The 15,399-nt window shown below is 40.0% G+C and overlaps 1 long non-coding RNA gene across 3 annotated transcripts in view; it reads left to right on the forward strand.

The window, feature by feature from the left end:
* Window positions 1–15,169, forward strand: part of LOC110136914 (uncharacterized) — a 489,873-nt gene extending 474,704 nt beyond the window's left edge. For all 3 annotated transcript variants that reach the window (XR_011491857.1, XR_011491856.1, XR_011491850.1), the window contains 3 exons: window positions 3,458–3,576; window positions 11,736–11,850; window positions 14,831–15,169. This is a non-coding gene — a long non-coding RNA (uncharacterized lncRNA). The remainder of the gene's footprint in view (window positions 1–3,457; window positions 3,577–11,735; window positions 11,851–14,830) is intronic.
* Window positions 15,170–15,399: the final 230 nt, after the last annotated feature.

Raw genomic sequence — 15,399 nt, forward strand, 5'->3', positions numbered from 1 at the left:
AACTGGGCTCCCAGACAAGCCTGAGACTCCCAGTCCTGCGCTTATTTCTAAAAATCAGCTGTACCCTACCCATACCCACAGGACAGGGTTTCTCTAGCCCTACAGGAACCAATGCCAGTGCAGGCCGTTCAAGGTCTACAGGGCATCCAATAAATGTCTGGGGAAGGAAAGAAGAGAGAAGGGAAGAAAGGAAGAGAGGGAGGGAGGAGCAAGCAAAAGGAGGAACTAAACTGGAAGGAAATGAACAATGTAGTCACTTCTGTGTCAGGAGAATTATAGCAAGAGAGCTATTCAGATATTTTAGTGGTAGGTATTTCAATGTTCTCTAGAATCTGACAGTCAGGTCTAGATTAGAGCCGTGTGTGTGTGTGTGTGTGTGTGTGTGTGTGTGTGCGCGCGTGCATGTGTGCTGAGGGCAGGGGACTGTCAGTTATGTCAGATCTTTGCAACCCCATGGACTGTAGCCCACCAGTCTCCTCTGACCACGGAATTTTCCAGGCAAGAACACTGAAGCAGATTGCCATTTCCTACTTCAGGGGATCTTCCCAACCCAGGGATAGAACCTGAGTCTCTTGTGTCTCCTGCATTTGGCAAGCAGATTCCTATCAGATTTGAACGCTATACACTGGACAGTTTTCTATGAAGCCATGTTTACCAGCCTCACTAACCAGCTATGGACAGGCAAAGTTTATCGATTCACTATTGGCTTTTAAAGGCCAAAATCACAATTTCTTAGTAAAGAATACTGCCCCCATATACAACAAGGTCAGCAGGATAATTTAAGGAGTCCAGTAGATGGTAGCTTTATGTGAACAGTATTTTATAGATTATAAAGCACCTCTACTAGAAAATCTTGATCTCTCTTGGATCATCTTGAGAAGGTGTTGAAAACTATGGACTCTATTTCCTGAAAAAAAAAAAAATCAAAGGCCTTATGCACATACACAGACCCAATTTTATACACAATTCAGGGGATATGGGAATTCCCCTACATCTTTCAGCAGAATTTCTTGAGAACCAGTTAGAAACTTGTCATTTATAAACTATATCATTTCAAACAGACAACAGCTTTGTGAGGTAAGGAAGCAGTCATTATTTATTCCATTTTACACATAAGGACATTAAATAACTCAGAAATGTAAGTGACTTATCTAAGGAAAAATAGCTAATTTGGTAGAACTATTATAATATCAGCTCTCCTAACTTCTGTCCTGGAGCTCTTTTGTTCTACCAAGGTATCCAAGTTATAGGTGAATATATAAAAATTGTCCTAAGCAGTGATTTGACCTCTCAGGAGTTGAGTCAGTTCAGGAAAGCAACAGTTTCCCCTTCTCTGTCACATATGTTATTTAAAATATCACTTTGTAAGTCTCCAGGTATCTCAATATTCACCAAAAAATTACTGTCCCAAAGGCCTGAGATGTATATCCATCACCAGACTTGAATTCATAACCACTTAATTCTGCATGAGTGATGGAAGCATTTTTCAAAGGTTAAATGAAAGTGTCAGAGCAGGGAAGTGCTACAGTAGGAATAGGCAGGAGGTAGGCTGTGGAAGTACGGAGGAGTAGGGGGACAAGAAATGAGGCAAAAGGTGCACAGACTTGGTCTGGCTAGTGGTAGCACAGTGCACAGTCATCAACAGATTCCACTTACACTTTAAGTGCCAGGACCTTCCTGTTGGCCCGGTGGTTAAGACACAAGTTCGATCCCTGGTCCAGAAAGATTCCACATACCAGGGAGCAACTACTGAAGCCTACAGGCTCTATGGCCCATGTGCTGCAATACCGAGCCCGTGGCCCTAGAGCCTTGGCTCCACAACAAGAGAAGCCCCCACAATGAGAAGCCTGTGCACCGCCAACTAGAGAGCAGCCCCGCTCACTGCAACTCGGGGAAGTCTGTGCACAGCAATGAAGAGCAAGCATAGATAAATAAATAAAAAGTAATTTAAAAATAAATAAAGAAATGTAAAGCCAATCATTTGGTGATGAATTGTACATGTGAGCAAAAGGGAAGTCAGGATACCTCCAAAGTTTTGGCCTGAGCAATTGGAAGGTTAGAATTGGCATTAACTAAGATGAGAAATAAAGTTGGACCATAAAGAGAGCTGAGCGCTCAAGAATTGATGCTTTTGAACTGTGGGGTTGGAGAAGACTCTTAAGAGTCACTTGGACTGCAAGAAGATCAAACCAGTCTATCCTAAAGGAAATAAGTCCTGAGTATTCATTAGAAGGACTGGTGCTGAAGTTGAAACTCCAACACTTTGGCCACCTGATGCAAAGACCTGAATCATTAGAAAAGATCCTGATGCTGGGAAAGACTGAAGGCAGGAAGAGAAGGGACAACAGAGGATGAGATGGTTGGATGGCATCACTAACTCTATGGACTTGAGTTTGAGCAAGCTCCGGGAGTTGGTGACAGACAGGGAAGCCTAGCATGCTTCAAGTCCATGAGGTCACAAAGACTCAGACACAACTGAGTGACTGAACTGAACCGAGATGAGAAAGAAGGAGACTTGGCGCTCCCTTTGGGACCTGTTAAGTCGTGTGTGGCTACTAGATACCTGAGTGGATATGTTTAAGAGGCAACTGATATACAAATTAACTCTAGAGATCTGGGCAAGACACACATTTGGGGGGGGGGGGGGTTGGTGTCTAAGTGTTACTGAAAGCCATGAGACTAAATGTGGTCACCTGAAATTTTAAGAGTTTAGACATTAAACAAAACTTCAATTTGGCACTGTTACTAGGTGTATGACATTGGGCTAATTACTGAACTGTTAAAAACCTGTTTCTTTTTGCTTTTACTACATGAATGTTTATTTTTTAATGTACCCCGCACTGCTGTGTCTGTTTCTGCTGCATGGCAAAGTGAATCACCGTATGTAAACATGTATCCCCCTTGTTTTGGATTTCCTTCTCATTTAGGTCCCCACAGAGCACCAAGGAGAGTTCCCCGTGCTCTGCAGTAGGTTCTCATTAGTTACCTATTTTATATATTTGTTATCTATTTTATATATTTGTTGTTGTCGATCAGTCGCTAAGTCACGTTCGACTCTCTGCGAACCCATGGACTGCAGCATGCCTGGCTTCCCTGTCCTTCACTGTCTCCCGGAGTTTGCTCAGATTCATGTCCACTGAGTCAGTGACGCTATACATGTTAATTGCAATTTCCCACTTCATCCCATTCCCTCCCTTTCCCCCGTGGTATCTATACATTTGTTCTCTACATCTGTGTCTCCATTTCTGCTTTGCAAATAAGATCATCTTTACCATTTTTTCTAGATTCCATACATATGCTGTAAATCCTATTTATTTGTAAAATGACAATAATATTTCTTGATACCTTAAGAACTATCTAGAAACAATCAACTCAGCTATGACATATACCATGTTCAATGAAATGCTTGATACATAGGAAATGTGCAAAAAATATTAAATATTATTCTTTTTCTTAGCTTGAGTATCCCTGAAAGTATGTGTGCTGTGCTGTGCTAAATCACTTCAGTCACGGCTGACTCTTTGTGACCCTATGGACTGTAGCCCTCCAGACTCCTCTGTCCATGGGATTCTCCAGGTAAGAATACTGGAGTGGGTCAGCATATCCTCCTCCAGGGGATCTTCCCGCCCCAGGAATCAAACCTGCATCTCTTACATCCCCTGCATTGGCAGGTGGATTCTTTACCACTGCTGCCACCGGGGAAGCCCCCCTGAAAGTATAGCTTGAAACAAAGGCCCATGTGCACACTGGGTTGGGATGTAAGCCCAGGAAGTGGGAATACAGAAAGGATAGAAGCCAATAGCAGAAGTGGTTACCATTGAAAGTGGTGGGATGAACTGCACAGAACCCCAGGGAGAATGTTTTGAACCGTGCCTCCTACATGACAACAGGATCAGGGGGAACCTCTCCCTATCAGCTGCTCCTGATGGATCAAAGATGCTCTTCACCCTCTGCCCCTCACCTTAACTTCCCCACATTTTCAGGTCATGAAAGTATGGGCCTCCAGTCTTGCCAATGTCCTATGCCACTGCTTCAGATAAGACCTAGGGCAAGAAGCAGGGGTCACAGGCCAAGGTGATGCACTGTCAGACTGTCCTGGTACAAAGCAGATTAAAGCCAGTACAGAACTGGTCCCTGCAAAAATGGCTGGGAAGCAGTGAAGCTAAGATATAAGATGAGCTCAAAAGGCCTGTGACAAACTTTACTGTTATTATCATTAGGCAGCTTTGCTAAATCCTTGTGTTTAAGATTCTTATCTATGGTCCTGCTCCATCAGATTTGCTCCAAGAACGCAGGGTGAACTGTGTTTCTTCTTTCCACATCTATTACTCAGTGTTTTACAAATAGAACATGGTCTGCATCTGTTAAATTAACATGCATTAATATGACATGAAAGCAACCAAGATGCACAGGTATGAAGATTTATCATTGGAAACATATGTGTTTGGGGTATGTGTGTGAAGGCTCTTTCATCTAGCCTTTCGTCTTCCAGCAATTTGAAGGCAGAAATTTGATGTTAAGGTCTTGGACTGCTTTATTTCCTTTGTCTCTGCTGGAAAAACAACTGAAGCAACAAAACCCTGATATTGTACAAAAGGCAATAAGAGTCTGAAAAAAAAATTCTCTTCTCTAATTGCTTCCCCAGCTACCTTTTCTAGATTCGTGGGTATTAGCGGTAGGAGAGGCACAGCTCAATTGGTGGTACAGAGCTGAGCTCCTCTGAGCTTCATTATGGCCAAGAAAGAGGAGGGCTGCGGGCAGAAGCCTGTCTATCCCCCTGACTGCTCCGGGAGCCTCTCACATATGCAAAGGTCAGACTCCTTCCTTCGCCCCAGTGTTGACTGAGCCGGTGGCATGTTCCCACTTTTCACCCTGGTTAAGTAGAATTTCATTAGCTGGATAAATAAGACTGGATTACATTTTATGTGGACTCGATCTGTTCAGTATTTTCCCCACGTGTGAATGTATTTTTTATTCTTTTCAGTCCCCATATGTACTCTGCACAGAGATAATGGAAAGATAATGGGCAAGGTCAGCCTTATGCGTAGACAAACTAAGCCACTAGCCACGTTGCATAATTAGAGGGCAAATCCTGCCGTCAATTAAGGCCTGAAAGTCCATTATGGAGTACTCCGCTTCTCTCGGCTAACAGTTTCCTTCCCAGGTATCTTCTTTGAGAAAGATTGCCCAGTTTGAAGAAAAAGAGGCTTAGCAGACTCTGTTGTTAACAGTGTCATTGCTGGGCTTGCTCTTTCTAACCTGGGAAGCAGAGAGTGACCAACGGAGGCTGAAGGTCAAAGGTGAGGAGAGTGGGCTGGAGAGTCTGGAGGAGATCGAAGACAGTGCCAGTGGGTAACCCAAGGATTTGACTAGTCAGCCTGGAAAGTGAGACGTGGCCAGGCCTTTTCAAATCCCAAACTACAGTGCAGGCCCTTTGCTTTTTAGTGGTCCCAAACAGCTAGTAAACATTGCCTTCGACCACAGAAGGCAGTTGGGCCAGGCACGAACAACTGGAGCATTGCAGAGGGGGCACAAGTGCCCTCCTATAACCCTCCCTGGGCTTTGTTCTTTGGATGAAAAATCACTTTAGAGTTATCTGTCCTTATCACCTTTCTCTAAAATGGCATCAACTCATTGCCAGGTCTATCACCTTTTACAAAACAAAGCACATAGCAATTTTAAGCACAATTTACAAATGAAATGTTCTCCCTCTATTTCTAAAGGCCTCTATCAGATCGTCCTTCAGAGAAGGAACTTTAGCATAAAGAAGCCCTTCTCATCCTTTGCCTGTCCTTAGCCTCCCTTTTCCGTGGACTCTCCCTGACTCTGCTGTCTTCCTTTCTCATAGATCCCTCTGCCTGTCTGTCTCACATTCTTAGGAGAAGGGCATTGGGTCTCTGTTTTCAATTTAATCCATCCACCACCACCATCTCAATCACTCTTTCACGGAGGTTTACATTTGTAGCCTCATATCTAATTATGGAGTGACAGGTTTCCAAGAATGTTAAAGGCACTTCAGAGATTTTCACCAGTTGATTGTTCAAGCAACAGATATTTTTTGATCACCATGAAAGTGCTTTTTTTTTAGGGCTACAGAGATGAACACCCAGAAGGAGCCTGTAATCCAGGAAAACTGTTTATTAACAAGGAGCCCATCAGACTTGAGGTGGTTGTAATGTGGGGCAGCCTGTATCAGCAACCCAAAATCTACATCTGGATATGTCTCAAAGTCACAAAATTGAAAGCTAAGGACAACCAATCAAAATAGCCAACTAGGCTCTAAACTATAGCCAATCAGTAATTCCCCGACTTTGCATCTGCCTTTCCCCTATAACGTCTCTCCCCAGTTCCTAACGGTGAAGAGCCCCTAACCGCTTCTATTTCAGTGCTGCCTGGCTGTGAAACTGGTTGGTGTCATTTCGGGGGCTTCAAACAGCTCTGCTACCAGTCCTTTATGCTTCAGTGCGGGATTTAGTGAGAGGCTAAGTGGTGGATAAGCAGTGCTTTATTAAAATAGGACACTTGTAGGCTTACAAGCGGGTGGGCCAGAGATGTCACTCCCTGAAAACTTACTGGGCTACAGTTTTATAATCAAAGGAAAAGTGGGAAAAGGGAAAAGAACTTTGTCTTTCTTGAGTAGGCATGATGGTTCCATCATCAATTCCTCCTCCAGGTTGAGCAGAGGAGCTTTCTTGTCTGTACATGGGTCAAGCTAGGTCCACAAATTATTGTTTTTATACATACAGAGAGCCCTGTCCTAGGGGTCATGAGCTTACTGAGCTCACGGGGCAGGATGTGGGTCTCCTGCTACTGCTCTTTTCTTGTCTGGGGGCATATCTCGTGCTTCTGTCAAGGGTTTTGTTGCTAAGCAAGCTGTCCTCCGGTGGTTCCGTCAGGGCTCAAGGCAGCCCCCAAAGCTGCCTCAAAATGCCCTTCTGACAAAACACAGTGGAGGGTATGTGCGTGACTTTTCCATCTCTATGAGAACTGCCTTCTTCCCTTTAAAGTCTCAAACTTTCCCAATTGTATTCAAATCTACACCAGCATTTGAAACTTGAACTTTGTCTTAATTTGTTTGCCATTTGAGTTTTTTTTTTAAGCTTTCTTCCACTTTATCCACTCAGCAAATACTTGCTCCCAGCATCTCAAAAACCAGCTGTCTGTATTTTAACTAGAAAATATTTTTCTTACCTAACAGCAACTGCTTTTTCAGGGCTGCCAGTCCTGATAACAGATGTTGGAACATTTCAAGTTACTTTTTATTTCTTTTTTCCTCAAGATTTTAAAATGGGTTTTAAAAAGATTTTATATAGTTTTTAGCCTCAATATGTTTTTTCCTAACATTATTACTCCTTTTCTCCCAATGAATAATAAAAAAATTAACAGCTTCTGCTACTGTTTATTTCCCATCTGTTGAAGATGATATAAAATTTCAGATGTGCTTATAAAATACCTACCAAACATGCCAAATATAATCTATACCATACTAAACATTATGTTCATTGTATATATTTTATGCACCACTTCTGGCTAAACTGTGCATTATTATAGCATGAGTCATCCTCCTTAATCTACTGTAATCTTACCAGACTCAACAGTGGCACTGAAATTGAATTGGGATGTCATATAATGTCATATATAGATATAGTACAAAGTACTTGAACTTTTTCTGTGCTTATATAGCAACTGCATTTTATCTGTCTTAACATCAAAACTGTGGTTGATAAGTATGTTATATTCCCATGTTAAGTATGAAGTTGAAGAAGCTCAGCACATGAAAGAGCAAAGATGCTATGATAAATTTATTTAGAATTTTTTCCTGACATGAATGCAATTCTCAGTTGTTTGAAGCAGTTAGTGAAATAATAAACAATTGCTGCCTTAAATCTATCCGTGGACTGCCTGGATCATGTCACCCTCACATCATACCCTTCCTGTTGATGAAAAATAAGCTTCCAGAAAATTGAGGGGAGCTGTCTATTCATTTTCTTGCACAAAGATTGGCAGCCCCAAAATACTTGTTAGAATAGATCTACGTTACTACTGGTAAACTTCAGGTACTCTTTAAACTCAACCTGAAATAAACATTTTAATAAGAGAGAAATACTAAACTTCTGCATATCCCTTCACATGAGTAGATGTTGTAGCACTGTATTTTTCAGGCATTCTGAAACATTTATGAGCAGTGAGTACGTGCACACACATACACATACACACAGTCCTATTTTTTGTCATGGAAACTCACCTATCCTCTTTCTCACTATCTTATTTCTGCTTCATTTCCATTGATACTGCAGTGGTTTTATTCAGCTTTCAAAGTTAATAATGATAAGCTAAACAAAGTGTGTTCATATTTTACAGTTGTGCTCCGTTATTGTGTACTTATTTGAAGTTCCTGATACAGTTTCATGTAAATGAACCCACTTTTGTTAATTCTTAGCTGATAAACCAGTGTCCAAAATTGTTATGATGAGGGGAAAAAAAAAGATTTATATTATGAGTATTCTGGATTAACTGCACTTTCATCTAACTAACCAAATAGCCCAGAGGGTTCTCAAAGTATGATCTAATAACCAACCCCTGACAGTCCCCAATTTCCTTTCAGGGGACCAGTGAGGTCACAGCTATTTTTGTAATAATACTAAGAAATGGTAAGATTATTAAAAAAATTATTTTATAACAATAATGTATTATCTATAATAATGCTAAGAAACTATGTCCTAAGAAATTATTTTATAATAATACTAAGAAACTATAAGAAACTACTTAGTAGTTTGTGAAAATACTAAGAAATTATTTAGCTTATAAGTATACAGGGGAATTTTTCCACAGGTTACCTGACATGTGATACTTTAACAAATTGAATGCAGAAGCAGATATGAGAATCTAGTTGTCTTCTGTTAGGCCAAACATTAAAGAGACCAGTAGTAGATTTGAAAAATTCTACTCTTTTCCTTAATGTTTTATTCTTTTGGAAATATGGTTATTTTCATTTAAATATGTTGCTTATGTTAACAGGTGACTGTTGTTTCTAAGTAAATGAAATAAACATTTTAACAATTTCTATTTTAATTTCTAATATAATAAACACTGATTGATAAAACCCACATAAACAAAAGTTCCGTAAGATTTTCAATAATTTGTGATACTTTAAGAGGACCCGGAGTCAAAAAGTTTGAAAACACTGTCCTAGCTTCCAATTAATTCTTCCATGTTCAACTCCTAAAGCACAGAGAAGGGAGAGAGAAATGGTCAAGGTTAGGGTTTTTTATACCAGCTTCCTCAAATATTCAGGAATAACATACTGAAGTATTAATTTGAATCTCCATTGAGATCCTATCATCTCTTACTGATAAGAAAATTAAGACTCCAGGAAGTACTTATAACCTCCACAAAGTCTGGAGACTGCAAGCGATCGAGGTGTTATTTCAGTCCAGTTCTACATGTGGCAAAAATTCTTGCACTAACTAGACCAGTGGTTCTCAAACTTGAGTTCACATCAGAAACACTTCTACCCTCAGAGCTTCTGACTCAGTAGGTCTGGAGTGGGGCCAAAGATTTGCATTCTGAACAATTTCCCCTGAGTTACTGATGCTGCCGGCCCGAGAACTACAGTTTGAGAACCTCTTAAAGGCAACCCACTCTGGTACTCTTGCCTGGAAAATCCCATGGATAGAGAAACCTGTAGGCTACAATCGAGGCTACAGTTTATGGGGTCGCAAAGAGTCGGACACAACTGAGTGACTTCACTTTCACTTTCATCCCAGAGACCAGACTTGTTCCACCAGGAACATTTATAATCATAACACTGTCTTCAAGTAGTCTAGCATATTTTGACTTTGCTGTTTCATTGTTAATATTGTAGCACTCCATTGCTGTAACTTTTCATATTCCCACTGTGATATTTAAGATTACTTCTTTACATTTTGAACTATAAGAATGATCTTAACAAATAATGGTTCAAACTCATGCCTTATAAAAGTAAGGAAACAAGACAACCCAGTTAATTGATATTAAGAGATTTCTTTACCCAAAGCTTAAGTCTTTTTTACATAAATCTTTTCATGTGATTCCCACCTTATTCAAATATAAAACCTTACTATAGCCAATGAAGACCCTCACCCAGACTTTTTACTTTCCTTCCATCCTATAACTGTGATTTACACATAGATATCAAGTCCAGACAGAAGAAAATATTGGCTTTCTCCTGGGAATCCAGCTTTGGAGTGAGTAAACACTGTTTTTCATTTGCCTGAAATTTTGAGATTACCATGGCAAAAAGATGGAAGGAAGTGAAAAATTAGTTTTCTGAATCACATTGAAGAAGAGTCACCTTTGACTACTGAGCTTCATTCTCTAATAAAAACTCAGTAATGTGATTGGAATTTCTGGGGTATTAACAATAGGTGGAGATAAGTCAGTGGGTCAAAACAGATATGTCAGCAGACTCTGTCCTATTTTAGATTATTTAGGTAAGATGTGCACAGATCAGCATTGGTCAAGATAAAAGGAAAGTAGTGATGGGATGTGAGGAAGGAATTGATATTCTGTTGCCTCTGGAACAGAGACTGGGCACTGATAGACAGCATTCTTAACAAGAAGCACATAGCCAGAATAAGAAATCACAGACAAATGCACCACATGCTGACTATGCCAGGAGTTCCTTTTCCTTTCCTTCTAAGGGAGAAAAAGTTCTCTGGAAGCCAAGATTTCTCCTCTTTCTCTTTTCTATATTCTAATTATTCCCTCTTAGACTTTTAGATTGTTGTTATTTATTCAAGAAGTTAAGGAGAGAAATGAGGCTTTTGGACAGTAGGTTCTTTTCTAGTAAAGGAATTTTATAGTGTTATATTTGAAGTAAAAGATTTTTCACTGAGGGAAGGAGAAAAAGATAGTAACTCTGATGTATATTGGCAGATTTGGGTTAGGTATTTCGAATGACTGTCAAACTATTAGAAATCTCTGCTGCTTGAAATATGTATAACTTGATCTCTGTTCATGTAGGAATATTAACATCCAAACAGAGGGTTAAAAAATCCTCTAACCCTTCAATGCTATGAAAATAGAAATTGAACACTGAACCAAGGTGCCTGGTTTCAGTGTAATTTCGCCAGACATGAAGCGCTCAGTTCAGTAACTGCTCATCAAGGATCTTCCTTACACCAATCACCAAGCTAGGTATCAGTGATAGAAAAATAAATAGGACAAAACCCCTGCCCTCAAGCTGCTTTTGGTCAGTCTAGTGATTAAGCCCGGATGTTCTATTTCCCCTTAGATGTTTACTGCCTAGCTAAGCAGATTCATCACATATGAAACCTCTTTAGTTCTACACCTTCCTCAGACATACATACAACTCAAATACATCCTAGTGAAAACATTCTTCCCCTTTCCTTCCTTTTTTCCTCCCTTCTGTTACAGCTGTACCCAGAATGTTCTGAAAAGGGGCACCATATGCCATAATTTCATAAACCCATCTTTAAGAGCAGAGTTAAGCAAAGAACTGCCATTTGATTGATATAATAGACTTCCAAGAACAAGCTTGAGTGCCTGACTGTTAGAGTCGTCAGCAAAATCCACAGATTTAATTATACCCAAGTAATTGCAGAAAAGATCATCCATTATTCTAACTACTCTGAAAGCAAAAAGCCCATACTCTGAAACAACTTTGTAGTAGCATAAATGGAGATCTATTCATTAGGACCATGAAATGAAATGGAAATCTCTTTTCTTTTCAGAGCAATGTGATTACCATCACTAGTAATGATATTACGGGAGGAAAAACATACCATCTCTTAGGACACACAATTTCCTTTTTGCCTGGGCCTTCTTTCTTCCTTTGAAGTGATCATAGTAAGTAAGATCTGGACAACTTAGGTTCATCCCAAACATTTCACCCTGGTGCCCAGATTTGGTATTTTTTAAACAAAAAGCTTCAGAATCCTCAATGTACAGTCACTTCTCTTCAACTGTAAAATCTCTTGGGTTTTATCTTTTTTAGACCTCTTTGGTTATATTCACAGCATGCAGATTAAAAGACTAGTCCAGCATTATTCTTACAGAAAGACTGATTTAAATTGGAAATGGAACTAGTATCAAGTAGTTATAGAGGCTAGAAAATGAGAAATAAGGTCTTAGCAGGAGAAGGCCTAAGTATTTGGGGGTTTTTTTTGTAATATAAAAGCAGGATTTAGAGCAAGGATTATAGAGCAGGAGTAAGCAGTTTGAGGAGGAGAAGAAATAATAAGGTGATATGTGGCCAACCCACAAAGAAGCTTGTATTTAACTTCATTTTAATTAGGGATTAAATATATTTGTGGACACTGAAATTATGATGAAGCCAGGTGGACCTAACAGAACAGGAGCTATGATTTGAAATTTTAAGTTTTTTTTTTTCTTACTACAAATGTGACAGCTGGTTAGGGATGAAGAGGAAGATTAATACAATTAAAAGAGGGGCTTTAGGTCTCCTGGCTGAGATGCTGGGACAAAAAAAAAAGTAAGGGAGACTTGTAGACAGAAAGAATGTAAAGGAGATGTAGTTAGGACAGAGTGAGCCTGTGAAAATGAAAGGAAAGTGAAAGTGTTAGTCGCGCAGTCATGTTGGACTCTGTGATCTCATGGACTGTCATCTCCCAGGCTCGTCCATCCGAGGGATTCTCCAGGCCATTTGAGTGGGTAGCCATTTGGTTCTCCAGGGGATCTTCCCAACCCAGAGACTGAGCCTGGGTCTCCTGCACCACAGGCAGATTCTTTATCAGTTTTATCATTCTTTATCAGCACCAGACTAGAGGAAGCAATCCCACTGTATCAGGCATGGGGAAGGTGTCCCCAGACAAAGAATGCAGATCATTGGTCAGAGGCACAGGTGTTGCTTCTTTCTCTGAAGCTTTAAGTCTATATATTTACAAAGCATATAACTTTCAGAAAGATATTTGGCATTCATTCTCTTATCACATCCCAATAACAGTCTTCTGAAGCAATTAGCAGAGGTACCCTGAACTTTACAGGTGGTAAAGGTGAGGCTTTAGATGACTTCCAAATCACATTTAATGGAAGAACTGACAGGAGACTGCAAGTTGAATGATCTCAAGTCCAACTGTTATACGAAGATGCTTTCTCTGTAGACATTGCATGCCCTCCCCCATCCCTTTTCTGGACCCAGGTAAAGGGTCCATACTGAAATACCCTACTTAAAAGAATTAGATTGTCACCGCTGAATTCTAAAGAGCTGTCAGGTAAAGGAAACGTTATGCTTACTCTATCTTCACACAAAAGAACCGAGGGTAGAGGGTGAAAGTTACAAGGAGGCAAATTTCCATTCATCATTAAAAAAAGACCTTCTAATGCTTAGAACTTCCTAAAAATAGCATAGTCCCTTTATTAATAATGAGTTCCTGCTTACATGAGATACATGAGGTCAAGAAGAGATGGCCAACTGTCAGGGTTATCATAGAGAGTTATGACCTTGTTTGAAATTTGGACTTCGAGACATCTAAGGAATCTTTCAGAGATTATGTGGCTCTTTGGTTTTTGTTCTTCACAGTCTCACATCCACTAGAACAAAGCAGTCATCTGCTGAGCCAGGGGAAATGAGCAGAGAAAAATTAAATAAAGCTGGTAATCCCCTCTACTCCCTTTGAATTGTAAAGACTAACAAGAATCTTTCCTGGGCTAACTGAAAACATTTCCTCTCTTCCTTCCTAAAAATTCTTTGACAAATGTCCCATGGGTCAGATAGATTTCATAGATTTCATCTGTTTTCTCAGTACACAGAAGTTGTGATCAAGATGTTTATACATCTAGCTGTTGGAGATACAGCTTTTCAATATCCAGAAAATTTGTGAACATTTCACAGGAATTACTTAAAAATAGTTGCAATATCAGTTTCCTATGTGCTTAATTTTCTCCTGAATCAAAGCATATAAAATAAAAGATTTCAGCAGCTGGTGAAATCCTTAAAAATCCAAAACTTCAGATAATTATCAAGCCATAATTAATAAATGTTACTCAGTCTTTACTGCACGTCACTCTCCATAAAGTTTCACTAGAGTTAGAGCTTCTGGACTCAGTTTAGGTTCATTATCAACAAGTTACAGTCACTGGATCTAACTTCTTTATATGAAAGGATTATTAGATTAGATTGCCTTAGCATGCAGGAAGCATAGCAAACATGGCCATGGTATGCCTGGAAGTTAGTGAGGGGTTTAATGAGGTCAGCCACCATGATCTGAACAAAAGCCTGGTGTACTGAATTGGAAATAAGAACCTTTTATTTTTCAACTATCCAGATCCAAATTGTACTGAGTAATGGACACAGATAAAGAAGAAGTCTATCTTCTCTTTAGTTCTGGCATTAGTTATTAAAATTGCCTTGGATGATAACTCATCACATTTTCAGGTAACATAAAGCTCAAGCTGGATAATCAACATCCAAAGTGTTTGTTAGGCTGGATCAAGAAACTGGTCTTGGTAAGATGAAGTTCAACAGAGATAAATGTGTGTGCATTTCAGACTGGCAAAGCAACCAAGCCTGAAAAGATGAGGTAGTGATACGACACAGCAGCATGGCACCTGATAAGGTCTTAAGGATTAGTTGACAATAAACTGAATTTGAGTAGAAAGAGTAATGTGACCCCTCCAAAAAACAGGAGAGCGAGAGAGAGGAAGGAGAAAGAGAAAGAAAGAAAAAGAATGACCAGGTGTGTTGATACTGCGATTTATAATGAGAAATATACATTTGGTCTCTGCCCCCATATTACTGGCACTGAACTCCTGTAATCATTGTAAATTCCTAAGTAAGAGCATTAACAGCAAACTTTGCTCTGACCAGGCAACTCTGGTGGCCTCCTGGATATATTCCGGATGGTGACTGGTCACCAGAAAGATCAAGCCATGATAAGAAGCTTGGAATTTTTAATCCCAACCCCATCCTCTGGAGAGGGGAGAAGAGATGGAAATTGAGTTAATGACTGACATACAAAGCCTCCATAAAAACCCCAAAAGCACTGAGTTTGAGGAGCTTCAAAACTGATGAGTACAACCATATATCAAGAGAGTGATGTACCCCAATTCCACAAGAACAGAAGTTACTGCACTCAGGACCCTCCCAGACCTCATCTATATACCTCATCATCTGGCTGTCCATCTGTATCCTTGATAATTTCCTTTAATAAACTGGTAAGCATACATGTTTCTGTAAATTATGTGAGCAGTTCTAGCAAACTAATCAAGTCCAAGGATGGAGGAGGTCATGGGACCCTCTGATTTGTAAGCCAAGTCAGACAGAAGTTGTAGGTAAACTGGGGACCTACTAATTGTAATCAGACTCTGAATGAGGGGCAGTCTCGTGGGACTGAACACTTAACTTGTGGGATCTGATATGGGCTCTGATGCTATCTC

The sequence above is a fragment of the Odocoileus virginianus genome, chromosome 16 (assembly GCF_023699985.2).
Source record: "Odocoileus virginianus isolate 20LAN1187 ecotype Illinois chromosome 16, Ovbor_1.2, whole genome shotgun sequence".
Taxonomy (NCBI): Eukaryota; Metazoa; Chordata; class Mammalia; order Artiodactyla; family Cervidae; genus Odocoileus; species Odocoileus virginianus.